The sequence below is a fragment of the Triturus cristatus genome, chromosome 4_1 (genome assembly GCF_964204655.1).
Source record: "Triturus cristatus chromosome 4_1, aTriCri1.1, whole genome shotgun sequence".
Taxonomy (NCBI): Eukaryota; Metazoa; Chordata; class Amphibia; order Caudata; family Salamandridae; genus Triturus; species Triturus cristatus.
The window spans coordinates 1,228,388,480-1,228,401,827 of NC_140585.1; positions in this window are offsets into that span (position 1 = coordinate 1,228,388,480).

The following is a 13,348-nucleotide window of genomic DNA, read 5'->3' on the forward strand; positions in this document are numbered from 1 at the left end:
CATATAGCATTACATCCAACATTAGTTGCCGTAGCACTTTTCATCCTAAGTGGGATGGGTATGCCCAGACTTGGGTCCCTTGCTCGCTGTTATTAGATTTGCATTACAGGTAAAAAACCTTTTATGACTTTGTTCATAATGCAAATATTATATACTGCTTATTTCCAAATTCAAGTGTTTTTCATAGGCAGCAGTATTAAAATAATTCCTTTGGCTGTGAGTAACACATCATTAAAACCAACCACAAAACAATACAATAAAACCCAGTTGTCGACGCGGCGTTTCGTGGACTTATATTGATAAACACCACCTTCTTCAGGACAAACTTATTTACAAAACATATAAAGTTGAAGTGACCGTTTCTTATACAAGTGATTATGTAATGATGAATTTTGAAAAGATTTTTATTGTTGTATTTGTAAAATTGTTTTAATAAAAAAGGATACACTTTTTACAAAAAACAGGGCTTAGTGTGGGATGATTGGATCTGTATACACAATACCAAAGTAAGGTATAGAGTGCACAGAGTCCAGTGGATCCCCAAACGTTTACAGAGGTTAAAGTAGATAATCACTTACTTTCTAACTGTGGTAGTGTGGGAGAGCAGCAAGACTTTATCAGAGGGTAGTGTTAAGCATTTATTGTACACACTCTGGCAAAAAATAATGTCACAGATTCAAAGACTGAACTCAGACCAATTGTTTTGTTTAAAAATATTTATTTGTTGTATTTTATTATTAGAACCAAGCCAGACTTGGTGAAGTTAAGAAAAATAATACTTTTCTGGTATAGTACAGCTGAATGCAGTTGGCTTTGTTACAGATAGGTCAATTGTTCAAAACCAGTTAAAATTAGATTTTTACATTTGCACGTAAATTTGATGCCTACAGGTCAGCAACATTAAACAAGCAGGGGCCAAGTTCTACAAGTAATTTAAGAGTAGTGGATGCTCCCTCAACATCGGATTTGAGTTCCGCAGTAGAAAGTGGATCAGATACTGAGGGGAGAGTTAACTGTGCAATTAAACCGACAATGGGGGAGGAGCTGGATTATTTAAGGAGAAGCAGGAAGGAAACGCTGCGCCCCCGCAACCAACCGGCAAAAAACGAAGAACTGAGAGCCGAAAGCAACGGAGGAAAGCAGCCCGAGAACGCCGCAAACAGGCGTCAAACTCGGGGGCGAGGTCGGGGTGGATGGAGGAAGAAATAAAGTCAAAAAATTCAACCAAAACAACACCAGGGCAACCTCAAACCATGACTATAATTAACCTGGCCCAGATAGATTTAACACGGGCAGAGGAACAACTGCTCTCTTTGGGGCTTTCATTTTGCCCTGAGTCGAATTTTGATTATCCACAGACTCGAGCTGATATTTATAAATTCATTCGTAAATTGAAGCTAAAAAAGTTCCATGCTTTACGCCCCCAAATATCCGGAACAGGAATCGGGGCCATCCCCAATGATGATAACAATAGTATGTCTGATTTAATGGTTGCTGACCTTGAAACATTAAGAACAATACAGGAATTGGCACAGGAGGCCAATGGCAACATGAATGAATTTGATGAAGATTGTATGGACATGAACAATGAAACGGGGCAATCTCCGGGAATGGGTGCTGGGTTCAAACCAGACACACCCTTCAAAAGACAATCAAAATTCACTCCTATTATGCCAAGAGATTCTGTTGATGTCTTTAACGAGCAGATTGTGGCACAGGTGAAAAAACTGCATTTGAATGTCAACAAGGCCAAAAGAAAGATAACAAATCATGAAAGAAAATACAATCAACTTATCGAGAAACTAAAAAAGGAGAGCCAGGTCGTTATTAGGAATTCTGACAAAGGAGGCAACATTGTGTTATGGCCATTAAAGCAATATTTGGAGGAAGCGTATTCCCAGTTAAATGACACTAACTGTTATCGAAGGAGCACTCCAATGAAATATAAATCTGTGCAGAATTTTCTTTTCTCTAAATTATTAGCTTGGAAAAGCATGGGTTTATTGAACATGGAGGAGTACAAGTATTTAAAGAAGGAGTATCCCATAACGCCGTCATTGTATTTTATCCCAAAAATTCATAAGAACATCAACAAACCACCGGGGAGGCCCATAATATCGGCCTGTGATGGACTTTTGGAAAATGTATCTCGGTATATTGACTACTTTTTACAGGATCACGTTAAAAATTTAAAGTCATTTGTACAGGACACCAGTGATTTTATTAGAAAAGGAGCCGATATAAAATGGCATAATGGTTGGCTCTTAATAGCTCTTGATGTTTCCTCCTTATACACATGCATAAAAAATGTAGATGGTCTTAAAGCCGTGGAATATTTTTTAGCAAACAGGCCTCTCAAATTTGCACGGCACAATGCTATGTTGTTGGATATGCTGGCATTTTGTTTGGAAAATAACCTATTCATGTTCAAGAATCAAATGTTTCAACAGATACAGGGTGTGGCCATGGGGGCCAGTTTTTCCCCCAGCTATGCCTGTTTGTTTATGGGGTGGTGGGAAGAGCTGGTCCTCATGAGGAAACATGAAATTGTTTTTAAGAAAAATGTAGTTTCGTGGCTTAGATTTATTGATGATTTGTTTGTTATTTGGAGTGGATCGGAAAATGAGGCACATGAATTTGTGGCATCTTTAAACAGCAATGATGTGAATTTGCAATTTACCTCGAATGTCAGCAAGACAAATATAACTTTTTTGGATGTACAAATTAACATAGTAAATAATAATATGACAACTTCCCTATATCGTAAGGATACGGCAGGGAACACTATGTTGCATGCATCCAGCGCACACCCTCCGCATTTAATACAAAGCATCCCATATGGGGAAATGCTGCGCATTCGTAGGGTTTGTAGCGATGATCATGACTTGCATGAGAAACAGTTAGAAAGTAAAAAACGATTCCTGGAAAGGGGGTACAGGAGTGTATCTATTGACAATGCCATTGTTAAATCCAGGAAACGATCCAGACAAGATTTACTTAAGGTAGAGAGCGAATCACAGATAGCGAGCAGAAGCAAAGGGAAGACGGACCAGGAACCAACTAGACTGATACTAACCTATTCCAGGCAGGAACAACAGCTGCGAACCATCATTTGAAGAAATTGGCCTATAGTCCGGGATGATCCAGTAATTGGAGCAATGCTCCCTAAGCATCCGGCTATAACTTACAGAAAATCATTTTCTATGGCTAATGCTTTGGTTCGGAAAAATCCTGAAGAACAACAGCAGACAGGATGGTTAGTTGCTAGGAATGGTTTCTTCAAATGCTCTAGCTGCAAAGCATGCCAATATGGCATAAATAAAACCTCATATAATACTGCGTTCAGTAGCAAAGCCTCCGATATAAAACAACATTTGACATGTCGGACGGAATTTGCAATCTATGTCTTGCAATGTAGCTGTAACCTTTCATATATAGGCAGCACCAAGTTATCTGTCCACAAACGCATTCTGCAGCACACAAGGGCAATCGTCAACAATGACCCAAGTTACCCAGTAGCAAGGCACTTTAAATTGCACCATGGCAGTAATCTTAAACATTTGAAATATTTTGTCATTGATGCCATCCCTCCACTAAAGAGAGGAGGTGATCGGGAACATAAACTGAGGCGCCTTGAAACTAAATATATTTTAGAAATGGATACAAAGCAGCCGGGTGGTCTTAATACTAGTGAGGATTTGCACACCTATTTAGATTGAGAAGGACATCATTGACATCATCTATAATGAGCATGCCAAAAACGAATACATATATTTTACACCCAGAATCTGTGTTTGAACATTTGCTGAGTCAGGGAACCTTTTATCCTCTGTGTATTTTCGTCCTTTTATGCTGTTTTTTAATATATATTGTAAATTTGGAAAGATTTTATGGAGTAATTTTAGTAATTGAATTGTATTTATTAACATTTTATGTATTTAATATTTATATACATATTTATATTAATTTTAAAGTACAATAGTGGGAATCAATTACTCTAAAATACATCCATAAACTCCTTTTTTGCAACCCTGTCTATACACTGGTGCGTCAAATTCCCTTTATTACCTCCTAAAAATGGAAGATGCACATGATATATAATCAGCATATAATGAGGCAAGGGGAATTTGACAATACTGTAGTAAATAAAGCACGAGCACTTTTAAAAAATCGGAAAAATTAAGGATGAATATAGCTGTTTGTAACATGGGGATTTTTTTAGATTTTATTAATTTTCTCACATTTTAGGCACTTTAACAAGTGGTCCATTCCAGACAACTAATATTACGCTATGCCAGCCCTTCATTGCATTCAAGCAAATTATTATGAGAAAAAAACAATAAACGATTTAACATTATAATGGGACTGGCAAATGTTTCACAATACATAATTCAGGAAACCAGCATTTATGCAAATTATTAAATTCCGATTGTGTTTTTGTAAATAATGTGTTGCTAACTCAGTCTTATTTGTATTTATATATTTATATTGTATGATTGTTAGCCACATGATTTGTTTGAGCATTTACGCGTAAATAATGTCTTCTATGTCTATGAATTATTTGATTGGACACTGTCACTTTAAAAGGATTGAGCACACGAAGTAATGCTGTCATGTGATCAAGGCAGGGAGCTGTCGAAACGCGTCATGGCGACTTACTAAGGAAATAAAATAAGAAAACCAGCACTTATCTTGGGTCCACTCTCGTTTGTTGGTGTTGAGAAACTTGATGAGACGAGACTGTTTCATGTATATATATATATATATATATATATATATATATATATATATATATATATATTATATATATATATATATATATATTGAGGTGAGAAAGTAGGATGGGTATGCCCAGACGAGGGTCCCTTGCTCGCTGTGCCACTGGATTCAAGCTAGCCTAGTTGATGAGGGATGTTACCCCGAAACTGGTCCCCAGATGCTTGTTTCTAGTCCAGGGAGGACCCAGCCTGGCAGTTCTGGCTGGTCTGTTCTCATGAGGAAATGGGTCAAGACTGCTTTGCATATGGCTGGGTCCAAACTTGGGTGGCATAGTGAGCAAAAGAACGATGGATTTAACCCAGATCTCTTAGCTTGGGATGAATGTTTGATTAATTCAGCCTTCCGTCCATCATTTATTGCTGTAGTACTTTTTGCCCTAAGTGGGATGGGTATGGCCAGACCTGGGTTCCTTGCTCGCTGTGCCACTGGATTCAAGCTAGCCTTGCTTATGAGGCCGACACCGGTCCCATGATGCTTAATTTGCATATGGCTGGGTCCAAAATGGGCATAGTGAGCAAAAGAACAATAGATTTAACCCAGATCTCTTGACTGGGGGTAAATGTTTGATTCATATAGCATTACATCCAACATTAGTTGCCGTAGCACTTTTCATCCTAAGTGGGATGGGTATGCCCAGACTTGGGTCCCTTGCTCGCTGTTATTAGATTTGCATTACAGGTAAAAAACCTTTTATGACTTTGTTCATAATGCAAATATTGTATACTGCTTATTTCCAAATTCAAGTGTTTTTCATAGGCAGCAGTATTAAAATAATTCCTTTGGCTGTGAGTAACACATCATTAAAACCAACCACAAAACAATACAATAAAACCCAGTTGTCGACGCGGCGTTTCGTGGACTTATATTGATAAACACCACCTTCTTCAGGACAAACTTATTTACAAAACATATAAAGTTGAAGTGACCGTTTCTTATACAAGTGATTATGTAATGATGAATTTTGAAAAGATTTTTATCGTTGTATTTGTAAAATTGTTTTAATAAAAAAGGATACACTTTTTACAAAAAACAGGGCTTAGTGTGGGATGATTGGATCTGTATACACAATACCAAAGTAAGGTATAGAGTGCACAGAGTCCAGTGGATCCCCAAACGTTTACAGAGGTTAAAGTAGATAATCACTTACTTTCTAACTGTGGTAGTGTGGGAGAGCAGCAAGACTTTATCAGAGGGTAGTGTTAAGCATTTATTGTACACACTCTGGCAAAAAATAATGTCACAGATTCAAAGACTGAACTCAGACCAATTGTTTTGTTTAAAAATATTTATTTGTTGTATTTTATTATTAGAACCAAGCCAGACTTGGTGAAGTTAAGAAAAATAATACTTTTCTGGTATAGTACAGCTGAATGCAGTTGGCTTTGTTACAGATAGGTCAATTGTTCAAAACCAGTTAAAATTACTTTCCAGTTAATTTGCAGTTCCTTCATGATTACTTTTTAGATTACTTCTCAGATTACTTTTTCTACTCATTGAGGTATGCCTCGATACCACACTGGGACATTTTCTGGGTAGAAGTTAAGTAAGTCAGTTTTGGTAAAAATACAGTTTCTTAGGTTTTCATACAATTTCTAACTCCACACTATATTCACAGAAAAGCAGTCAATGCAATCCTATGGGAGGAAATGAAGTTATCGGTTTACAGGTAAGTACTTGGTTTTGGGAGTTGGGTTTCTGGGATTAGAACCAGGGTTCCTCCAGGGTCAAGGATGTACTCCAAGAGCACCGTCAGCAGCACTAGGGCGGCCGGGTGCAGAGTGCTGAGGCTCAATGTCAGTCAATGGGGGATAGGAGGCCTCTGGTTGTTGGCTGCTCACTAGCAGGCCACACATTTGAGGGAGCGAAGCACCTGGAGTTAAGCTCAGGGCAAAGGGGGGGTTCAATTTAGCACGCAAAGTGCACCCACAACAGCACAGGGGCGGCCAGGTGCAGGGTGCTGCTTTGGCGTCGGTTGCCCCGTTGTTTTCAATGGGGATTCTCTGGTTTCAACAAACACTGCAGGCACCGGGACGAAGATCTTCTGAAGACGGCCACTGGTTGAAGAGGTAAGTCAGGATGTCGTGGTATGCTGGGACACCATTGTTTGGGCCACTCAAGGCCGTGGGGTGTCGGGTGCAGCGGTGTCTTTTGGCTGGTTTTCCTTACCGGCTCCGGTCGCGGTCGGGGGGATCCTCCAGGAGGGCACTGCAGGCATCATCGGGAGACTTGAGGTAGGTCAGGGATCACCAGATCTCAGATCAGGATAACTGGAGAGACCTCCTCGTGGTGTTAGGCCACTCGAACTCGGCTTGTGGGCATAGGGTGCAGAGTGGTGCAGACTCACGGATTTGGTGGGAGCCAGAGTCTGTTGGTGAGCAAATCCGGTGCTCAGGGGGTACAAAGTCTTTTCAGTGAAGGCAGGGCAGGTCCTCCAGGTTTTGAGGGGCTGCTAGCTAAAGGACATGCCGGGATTCCGCTGGAGCAGGTTGAGGTTGGGACAGGCTGGTAGGGCTGGGGCCAAGTCATTTAGTGTACTCTTCTTCCTTCAGCACGGCTCTTTGGTCATTCTGCTTCTCTCTTCTTGTCTGGGGAGGCAAGGTTCGGGGCTGCCCTTAAATACTAGGTTTAGGGGCATTTCAGGTAGGTACAGGTTGAGACCAATGGGTCCCTTCCTTTGGGTGGGAACACCCCCTATTATGCTGCCCCTCAGTGGGAGGGGCCCATAAGCCTCACTCTGGTTAGCTGGGTCCCCCCATCTTCAAGATGGCGGGGACTGAAAGTTGTGCTTCATCTCGCCTCCCCCACCTGAGGGGTGGGGTTGGCACAGGTAGGCACACCTCTCCTCCTAGCTTGGTTTCCCCATCGATTTTCTCTCCCAAAGTGGGGGTCAGAACCAATGGGGGCCAGTTGCTGGGAACAGCAAATGACTGGGTCAGCTCACAAACGCAACAAGCCTTTAAAGCTTCCCCTTCATGGACCCTGCCTATCCTGGAGGAGAAGGCTTGACACCTCTGCCCAGGATGTGCTTTGTTTCCAGACCCCGAGAGCAGAAGGCTCTCGAACCAGGGGTCCAGAAACATGTCTGGGGGTGGCAGCTGGCAAGCAGCCAGTTAGCCAGGACACTAGAGTTAGGTTGTAAGATGCCCTCTGAGTACATTTTTCCAATCCATTCCATTCAATAACTTTGTTTCGGTCACGGGGACCATAAACGTGCATTATCATAAAAACACAAGAAATATGTACAGTTAAATACAGGATGATACATAACCTTACAATTAGGTCATTGTCTTGCGATCGCCCCTCAGATAATACAGAATCTTCCACACTGTAGCTCAAACCCACAGGGCGAAGCAGGAGACATAACACAATACAAACAACATCTTTAGAAAAGGGTTTTATTTTACAAAATGCAAGGACTCTCTCTTTTTTAAAATAAGGCTTGGGGTTTTATTTTACACAATGCTCTCTAACAGAAAGGCTTTCCCAGATGCCAAATGCAGAACATTCAAATACACAAAGAGATATACATGTTTCTATTCAAGCAATAATAACACAATACCATGAATAAACAAGCAGCTAATAATATGAGATAACACTAAAGAAAATATAATATGCTGGATGTCCTGCAAGAGATCAGAAAGATATATATATATACATCAAATGATTACATTGGATGTGCACCTCAACTCACTCACACATCACTAAGAAAGCACCTCAAATGATCAAAGCCACTGGCCAAACATCACAATGGCAATAATCAAAGCTCAAGCACCTCAAATGACCACAGCCACTGGAACCACGCATCCCAATGGCACTAGTCAAAACTCAATACTTCACCTGGTGCAAACACTGCATCTTAGCCCACTCCTGACTGGGGGAATTAAACAGCCGTGGTTAAGAGCCTCAGCAACCAGGGTCCCACTGAAGTGGACTCGTCCGTCCCCGTTCGGATTCCAAAGCCCCGGTTTCTAAGTCAACAACCCTCAGCTTTATAATCTCAAAAACACACTAGAAGGTTCGAGTGAGACCTCCCCCGCGCCAGAGGAATCCTACCAGAACTGGCCAGCTTCCAAGCAAGCATTTCCTGGCAGGAAGAAGTTCTCACATCCCCTTCTCCAATCTCGCATGTTCCAGCCTTTATTTTGACGTGGCTCACAAAGCCTTCCGGGTACATTAAACAATCTCTCACAAAAACAATCCTCGAACGTGATTAACCCAAACAAGTTGCAAGCGCTGCTGTGCATGCAGAAAACGCTCAAGCAAGGCAAACTCAGAATACAGGATGTCATGAGGCCATGTCAAAGACAATAGTAAGAACTTCATAATACTTATCAATGTACAACACAATGCACATTTGTGCACAACTGCTTATAGATTCATATACGTCATCTCTCAATGTACAACACCGAGCACATTTGTGCATCACTGCACTTCGAGACCAAAAAGTACACTCCACACTTCTCTCTCCCTCTCATGCTTTCAAATGCACATCCCACACGTTCTGTTCTTGGCAAGGCTGTTCTACTCCATGACATCTCCCACTGAAAGACTGCAAGAGTACAAGAAAGAAAATTTTAAGAGAAACAGGCATATGCAGGACATCGTACATTCAGGCTCAGATAAAATAACACACTAAAGTCAATTAAAATAATGGTAGTCAAAGGTCATCACAGAGTGTCAGACCACAAGAGTACCTCTAGCACTACATTCATCAATCAATGATAACACAATACTGTACATTTAAAACCTTTTGACCAAAATAAAGTGCATTACTTATTCTACTCGGACCGGGTCCTGATCCAAAAGTGGGGTAGAGTACATTTATCTATAAAAGAACATGATCAAGAACACATACCAATATACAATAAAAATTGGGACAATAAAACGAGAATAAGATGAATAAAAATGAAGTTAAAATGGTACAATCATAGATATTAGCTTAAAAAAGTCCGCCGTATGTGCCACATTGAATTTAAAAAATGAGATACAGCAAAGACAATGGGGGCATTGGTGTCGTACTTTAAAACTCTCAATGCCTCAGCGCAGTGCACAAAACCTAAGTTCCTACATAGTTGAATAAGCCAGCGCTGCCATGGTATGTTATAAGCGGGGCAGAAGAAGAGAGCATGTAGCTCTGTTTCTTCCTTACAGTTGCAAGCAGGGCATCCGTGTGAGGGGATATTAGACCATTTATTTGTAAAGGCATGGAGCGTTAAGGTCCCTAGTGTAAACTGGACATACAGTTTCCTAGCCAAATTTGGTTGGATGTCATCCAGGAAAGGTTCCAGGCTATACTTGTCTTTAATCTGCATAAAGTCGGCTGTCAAGTGGCCGCAAGACAAGCTTTCCTGGGTGACAGAAAGTTTATATATTCTGTAAGATCTTACCAATTCCAACCGGGAAATCAGGGGACATGATTCCTCAGGTGAGCTCCATAGATCTATTTTGACCATTTTGGTACAAAGGTCCCTTATGTGCTTGAGCCAGGGTATATTTGTAGTGACTGGTAGGCTCAAAAGCTCTCTGAGTTCCGATCGATAGGTGGTCAATTCCGTGGTTACCCATAACCGCCGCCAAAATGTTACGGGTCTGAGGACGATCTCTTCACTAATTAGCCTCATGCCCAAATCCAAACGTATTGGGGTGAGGTGGGTGCTGGGAGGGAGGCCCAGCAGCTGCCTCATAAAATTGTTCTCTGCCTTGCTCAGGCTGATGGTCGAACAGTGCCCCCACAATTCTTCCCCTTACAATGTAACACCCCTTGCTTGTGTTTTGTAAATTTCAACTATCGGCCCGCTGGTTTGCATGTAGACATTCTATATAATTTTGTGAGCCCTCCCACTGTCTGAGCTAACATGAGGCTTGTCTTGGTAATCTGGCATCAGTGTGGGTTTAATGTGCTGAGAGGTTTGATACGAAACTTCCCAGATTTCAGTAAAACCATTATGGTGCTGTTGAGTCCGTAATGACAAACTCCCACACCATATACTCTTTATGGCTTTACTGCACTTACAATGTCTTAAGAATAGAGTTAGACACTGTAGGGGTACAAGGCTCATGCACTTGTACCTTCACCAGTGGCATAGTGCACAAACTAAAGGTGTGGCTGACCTATGCCATAGGCAGTGGGTTGTAGGCATGGCACACAGGGATATGTGCCATGTCGACTCTTCATTTTTCTCTGCACCAAAACACCCAGCCTGCAATGACAGTGTGTGTGTGTTAAGGTACAAGACCTCTAAGGGTGGCACAATAAGTGCTGCACCCCTTAGAGGCCTTCTTAGGTCACAGGGCCCTTGGTACCGAGGGTACATTTTACAAGGGACTTGCAGGTGGCCAGAGAGGTGCCAATTTGGGGGTACACAGTACAGTTTTAGGGAAAGAACATAGGCCGTGAGTTTCAACGCCATGCAAAATGTGGGGGGTAACCATGCAAAAAAGGCACACTTTTCTACACTGCCAAAGCTCGTAGGAGAGCTTAACATGCAGCCGACCGCCATGACAGCACATTCCTGCACTGTGTGGCATGCATGCCCTACCATGTAGGAACAGGGATGCAATTCCAGAAGGCCAACAACATGTCTCCCCCTGCATGCACCCCAAGGCCCAGGACCGGCATGGGGGCTCTGCTAGGGCCCCCTTAGTTGCCTTTCCACCTCTCTTTTCATGGCGGGCTCACCACCATGAAATGGGAGGAGGACAGGAAACTCAGAATATGCTTAACAGTCCTGTAGCGGCACCACCAGCATATTCCTTCTCCTGACCGCTGCACGATTGCTGGAAGATCCTGGACCACAGTCGGACGCAGCGGTCCTCTGGCGGTCCGACCACCCCACTCATAATACTGCAGATGGGCCTGCAGTGTGGAGGTGGTCAGATCGCCACCGCAAGTACGGCGGCCCTATTGATTGCCGTACTTGTAATAAGGCCCTAAATCATTAAAAGGTCACCTAAAATGTATCTTTGAAACTCTTGGCAACCCTTGGTATTCCAAATTAAGAGATGCAATAAAGACACTTAAGATCGAAGAATAGGCGCTCCAAACTGAGGATGTCCCTCCCATTCAGTATCTGGAAGAGGGCTGTTAACCATTAAAAGAGTCCTTAAAGGAGTAAGACTTACTATCCATAGATAAGTCGCCATTGGTCCTGCCCCTGAATAACTCTTATCTTCCAGGGAAAACGTAACCGTATCTCATTGAAGCCATAAATGGGGTTACTCGCTGCCAGATATTGTGTATGAGACTATTAGTACTGCCTATAAGAGACTTTAATCCGGCCTGTCAGAGTCTGCAGTGACAAAAGGGAGTGCAGGTTATGTTGTTACTGATCAGAATCATGGATACATCTGTTATGCTGTTGTCCTGCGTTAGATCTAGAGAGGAGACTACTAATCAGGCCAGTCTTCCTGGCTCTTAGGGCGTGAACCTGCCAGGTTGCATCTTCTATTTGTCTCAAGAGCATTGTCCTGTGGGCTCTGGCAAGGTATGCCAAATTTGTCAGTATACTCAGGCAGCGGCTTTCTCCCTAAAATTAAATTGATCGCACACAAGGGTAACATTAAATTACAAAATTTACACACGAGTATTGCCACTTGCTTGACAGTGGGGGGCATTTTTCTGAGCCAATATCATTGAAACTTGGAACTGGGTTTGCCTGTTGATTCCACACCAGTTCTGTAATGCACTGATTGCATACCCAGGATCCTGGAACTGCACCGTAAGAGTTTACTCTTTGGCAACAGCTGCTACAAACGAATTGCTCTATTAACTGTTTATAGTATTTGTACAGTTTCATAAGAGGTTTCAATAATCACAGATTTTAATTATTTATGGCTTTAGCTATCTAATTTTCAAACTTTTACTACCATTGGGTGTTGGCACAGAAAGGGCCTTACTGGTGGACTCTATGACGTAAGTCGGGCAGCAACCAGAGGCACTGTCTTCTCTTAAAGAAGCACTTGAGCCATAAAGCACTTTCAGCACGGGTGGCTATTGGGGAACTCTGACCCACAGGGGCACAGTAAGATGCAGGTAGTAACATACATTAAGGGGTTTCGGTGCGGGAAGGGCGGAAGAATATCATCTATTGTGTTCCCCAGGTTTAGGCTGAGGTAATAAATGTAAGTATAATTATAGGTGCGGTAATGTAACGACTTTAAGTGACTGAATATTATGGTTAAGGTATTCTGCCTGATGTAATGATTTTTAATTCACATTTATGTGTGTTGTGATGTCATGATTTTAATCAATCAAACATCAATAAATATCTACTACTATATATATTTATATATCCCACCTACCTAAAGGCTATATCAGACCTAAAGGTATATTGCTTTTGTAAATCGTCCATCATGATAAAAAATTGCAGATGAAAACGTCCCCAATGGGTATTTTTGACTACTCATTTTCAGTATTTTTTTATTGCAACAATTAGTTTACTTGGGAAAACCTAGAGGGAGCTACAGAAATTACACCTTGTTGAATTCAGAATTTTGTCTATTTTCAGAAATGTGTAGCTTTCCAGGCTCACCCATGGGCCATGGGCTTTAAAACGGTTTCCTCTGCAAA